The 5,658-nt window shown below is 39.3% G+C and overlaps 1 non-coding gene across 1 annotated transcript; it reads right to left on the bottom strand.

Annotated features, from left to right (window-relative positions):
- Positions 1 to 4,344: 4,344 nt before the first annotated feature.
- Positions 4,345 to 4,417, bottom strand: TRNAI-AAU. The gene has a single exon. It is a non-coding gene; the product is annotated as a tRNA-Ile (tRNA).
- Between the last annotated feature and the right edge of the window lie 1,241 nt (positions 4,418 to 5,658).

Below are 5,658 nucleotides of genomic sequence, written 5' to 3' on the forward strand. Positions count from 1 at the left end.
ATCAGCCACAATGACATTTTTAAATATATTTAATAATAAATAATAAAAGAACAAAAAAATACTCAGTATATATTTACAGTGATATCATAGTTCAAAATCACAGGAAATGTTTAAATCAACATTACAGCACAGTCTCCAATAAATAAAGAAAAACATCTAAATTAAGCTTTGCTATATTCCTGGCAATATCCATGAGAATTATACTGTACCTAGTATACTTTTTTCAGAGCAATCAAGACAGATGTGGTTAGTGAATCTTGATGTTGTCAGGTCAAAGACAAATGCAGAATACTCTCTCTCTCTCTCTCTCTCTCTCTCTCTCTCAGAGACTTCCCAAATTAATATCCCAAATATTACTGCTGCGATAGCTTGTAGAATGACATCATTTCTTGTTATCTAATTCTATCCCAGGTGAAAAACAACCATTGATGCAACTGGTAGCATTAAGCATCTTCTGTGAAAATACATATGCAAGGGCTTTTCCCTCAGACCTAGGCAGATCCTGGAAGTCATAAAACAATTACCTTCCTACACATTTCAAAACTAGTAATTATTTCACAACAGAGAAAAGTTCCCTAGTATAGACATTGTGTCTGTTACTGCACTGAAACTGAACGATAACATCTTTTTATGACCCAGCCATAAAGTAATTTAATTTCAACAATTTTTCTGAAGTTTTGCAAGTTAACCTCCTGTGTTCCAGTTTTCCCTGTTAAAATATATACATTTAAACAGTTGCAATAGTGTATATACATTTCTGTTCTTTTTCAGTAGGGTACACTATGGATATATCTTTAAGTTCAGTACTTTTCAACACACATTTCTGTACAAATCTAGTTTGATATACACATAACATACAGTTCTGATAAGGTTGTAAAACAAGTATCTTACATGGAGCATGCTGACATTCACAAATGACACATAACCATTTATAAAATTCCAGACCAACTGTGCTGGCAGTACCTCTCTTTGTCACAATTCTATATAAATAATGCTGATATTCTCAAATGACATATAATTATTTACAAAATTCCAGATAGCTGGGCTGACAGTATCCTTTTTCGTGACATTTCTCCCCCCTTGAAGACTCAAGCTAGCTTTTCAAGTGACCCTTGAGAAACCTTGCCTGAGAGGGATGATCCTATCTGGGAATACCTTACCCCATTCTCCGTCTTGAGATTCCAGCTGCCTCAGCATTGCTAACCCCAGTATAGTGATGCTCTGTCCTATCATATGCCTGCAACACTAGTCTCCACCATAGTAATTTAGGATTTTGCTGGCTGGCTCCCTGTAGCCATAGATCTACATCAGACTCCTCCTGTCTCTTACTACAAATACTTAGCACCAGGGCCTCCCTATCTTGGTAAGTTTTCTTGATGTTAACATGGTACAATCTGTGCCCCTACTTCCTGCCTAGCAGTTCTACCATGTAGTTAACAGCACTGACCTTCCTTACCACTTTGAAGTGTCCATCCCAAGCTGCCTGTAGCTTGTTGTGTCTGACAGGAACAGTGTTGCGCTAATTACTTATAAAAGTAATAAGTTACGATTACTAGTTACTTTTCAGTGAAAGTAATATATTACTATTACTTATTACTTTTCTAATAAAGTAATATATTACTATTACTAGTTACTAACTAATGTGTTACTGTTACATACATATAGTTTATCAATTATAATACTGAGATTTACTCACACAAGTAAGCACATGCATAAAGTGTATTATTAAAGTTGTATACACAATGTTACAATGATGATGAATAACATTTAACAGTTGAAAAACTCTAGCAGACTAGTCTTTATAGCTGGGCAGCAAAGTGGTGTAGCAGTTAGCATTATCACCTCACAGTAAGAGGCTCTCCGGTTCCATTTTCTGCTGTGGTGCCTTCTGCGCAGAGTATGCATGTCCTCCTTGTGTTTACATGGGTTTCCTTCAGGTGCTTCTGTTTCCTCTCACATTCCCAAGACACACTACAAGTGGATTGGACATTCTAAATTGGCTGTAGGTGTGAGTGTGTGCATGTATGTGCCTTCTGAGGAAGGCTGGGTGACGGGCTGGCAACTCGATACTGTAAAACTCTACTGTCACTTGTTCTGCGGACTGATGATCTGCTGTGGTGACCGCAAATGGGAGCAGATGAAAGGATAAGAAGATGACTAGTCTTTATAGCTAGAGAGTCACAAATAATAGGTTCATAGATGGGTACTAGGCTATCTGCCCGAGGGCATTTATAAGCCTAGCCAGAGTGTGTCGGCTTTCGCCACCCCATTGATTAATTAACTGATTCTCTGTCAAGCAGAGACAATGAAGTGATCCCAGGGGTTTATTTTTTGTTACCCATCCACTCGTCATGGTTTCTCTTGAAGAGTGTTAGTGAGGGGCTGTGCTTGATGTAATTTGGAATTTTGTTCCAAAGCATGGGGAGTCTCTGTGACAGGAATCTATCCCTCCAGCATGTTCTATTTATTGTTGTGGTGAGGTTTAGCTCACTAGAGCATGTGGCTTGCAGTGACTTGGATTTCTTTAGGCGGAGCATATTCATCAATTCTGAGTTGGACATGGCTTTGTAAGTCAGGCAGAATAATTAAATAATAATTAAACTAAACCATACACAGCCAGCAGCACAAGACATGTAAAAACCTATCACATTTTGTCAGTTTTCAGCAACTAAAAATTAAAATCTGAAAATAATTTTAAATAGAATATAACAAAAATTGTCAAGACAAAAGTTGGTTGATCATGGATCTACCTGAAGAGTCCTGCTTGGTGCAGTGAGTTGGGGCATTGGGTGTCAAACCAGTGAGTGGTGAGTTTGATTCTAATTGACAGCGGTATGGAGATCCACTGCCATTTATTATATGACAAGGTAAGGGTATGATCTCTAGCAGGCTAGAATTGTTCTAATGCTAGGAGATGTTTTGTGGGTGAGAGTCCCACAGTACCAGGGCAGGGGTCTGGGCATCATTAGCTTTAACCTCCTTGCAGCGCTAAAAAAAATGAAGTAAATTATTCTCCAGACTAATTCTAATGATCTATTATAAATCATACCTCTCAATCTGGAGACATCAAAAATCTGGACAAAGGCCCATGAAAAGTGGGTACAACTGTCCAAAAATCTGGACACTAATCAACATAAAATGTGCATGTATAATAATGTAACTCTGCCCACTCCAAATGGAATTATGGGATACCAAAATTCAAATAATTGTGAAAATGTTCCCCAATTTAACATTAACTCTGGTAATATACATTCACACAGAAGCACCAGTTAAAGTCCCTTTACAGAATTAACAAAAAATCTTAAGGGAAGTAGTAGGGAATAGGCATGTAAAACACATTGAATTCTACTTTCTGCCCTACCACACTTCTAGCATATACACATTGATGTCACATTAGCTGTACCCTTACAGTAATTCATTAAAATAACATACATCAGTTAACTGTAACATATGTGAAAGAAATGTGCAATGTGTTAATCTTAATATGAAACTAAAGTCTGTCATAACAATCATTGGTATAACAAGCCACTGTTGTCAATATGTGGGTATCAGGTCAATCTGATCAGTGGATAAAATAAATCTAATTCAGAAATCTTCTGCTCTTGTAGTTATGCAAATACCAATATGCATTAGTAGGTTTTGTAAATAAATCTGGAAACTGGTGATTCTGGGCACTGACTCATACCTCTAACTGTCGCCAAAAGGCAGGTCACTGGTGAATTGACAATTGTTCAAACTGTCTGTGAGTATGTATAATACGACACATGTATTTGTGTGTGCATGTGTGCGTATGCGTGTGTGTGTGCGTGTGCATGTGCACCCTCTTATAGACTGGCACTGTACCCATGATTTGTTTGTCTACCTTGTACCACCACTTGCTACGAGGGGCTCCTGCTCCCTCACAACACTGAATTGGTTAAATTAAATATCTGAGAATGACTGAATAAAACAGTACGGGAAATAGGTTTATAGGTTTATTAGGCTAACGACCACAAGGGCCATTTTAAGCCTAGCCATACATCCCAAATCTCTGACAAGTTCTGATACCCTTGATAAGTGTAAGCATGGGCCTGGGAGATGAACCATTTAGAGGTTACCTGTTTGCATTAGAGACATAGGTGCCAAACCAGGGATGAATTTATAGGTTCATAGGTTGGTACTAGGCCATCAGCCCTCGGGCCTTTACAAGCCTAGCCATAACAGTTCCCTGGCTATTTCTTCCCACACTATTTACTTCACTGGACCCCTGTTAAAGGTATCTCAGGCCATGAATTTAGTTACTGGAATCGAATCTGTTATTCTTCATCATGCCTAACCCAATTTTCTTATCTTGCACTAGCATAATGGTTCCACTGGGGATTGAACCCAGGACCGTCTCCTGATTAAGCAGACGTGATAACCACTACACTACAGAACCTAAAATTTCCAGTTTCCCATCCAATTGTCCAAGTTGAACTTGAATCGGGTTAGAGAGGAACTCTGCTTCACATGGATGGGGAGCCTGTTCCATAGACAGGGTAGTCTCTGTGATACATACCTATCTCTCCAGCAGGTCCTATTTATATCACAAAAAAGGGTTAAGTCTTTAGAATTGGTAACTCTGGTGCTGTTTGTTTTGTGGATATACAGGAGGTCCATCAGAGTGGGGTCTGACAATGTCCAGTATGCCAGGCACAGATCTCCCCTCAAAAGCCTATAGGAGATGGAATACAGGGAATAGGGCCTTGAAGCGGTCTAGATAGGACATTTTACTTATGCCCTGTATTCTTTTAGTGAGGAACCTCTGTGGATGTTCCAGTTGTTGGATATGCCTGGTTAGGTACATACCAAAGGTGGCATTGTAGTCAATGGTAGGTGTGATGAATGCTGAATACAGTGGAACAATGACTTCCATGGTCTTAGATGCCATACCTTTGTTTATAAGTTGCACAACATAGAATGATTTCTTCACCACTGTAGACATGTGATGGTCAAATGCTAGATTACTATCTGTGTGTGTCCTTAAGTCCCTGACTTCTGGGTGAATGCTAAGGGGTGTATTGTCAATATGATAGTTACCAGGGATGGATGACTTCCCAAAGGATACTATTATGCATTTCTTAGCATTAAGTTTTATTCGATGGCTCTGACACCAGTTGTTTGTCTGTGTCCGCCCCACCTGGAGAACATTTGTGTCAGTGTGAGATTCAATGACAGCTTCTAATTTGCAATCATCTGCAAATTTAGTCAGCCAGGGACCACTGACATTGGCCTTGGCTTCTGAGAAGTAAATGCCAAAAAGGAGCAGTCCAAGGGCTGAACCCTGAGGGACTCCACTTGTGACTGGCCTCTTTTTAGAGGTAGACTCCCCAATTCTAACTTCCTGGGTCCTGTCTGTGAGGCAGTTGGCTATCCACTGGGTGACATTAGGGTTTGTACCTAACCTCTTGAGTTTGTCAGTAATGTGCATGTGGGGTATTGTGTCAAATGCCTTGGTCAGGTCAAAGTAGGCAGTGTGAACGACTTCACCCTCATCCATTGCTTTGGTGACCTTCTGTTATGTTTCTGGAATGTATAAAATAAGTAAATTGTAAAGCAGTAGCATTGTACTCATTATATATGTAGAAGCTGTAGCAGTATTGTTCTTTAAGAGTACAGCAACGTGTGCTTATAATGCAA

This window comes from Protopterus annectens, chromosome 1.part2, assembly GCF_019279795.1.
Source record: "Protopterus annectens isolate FY-2018-M chromosome 1.part2, PAN1.0, whole genome shotgun sequence".
NCBI lineage: Eukaryota > Metazoa > Chordata > Ceratodontiformes > Protopteridae > Protopterus > Protopterus annectens.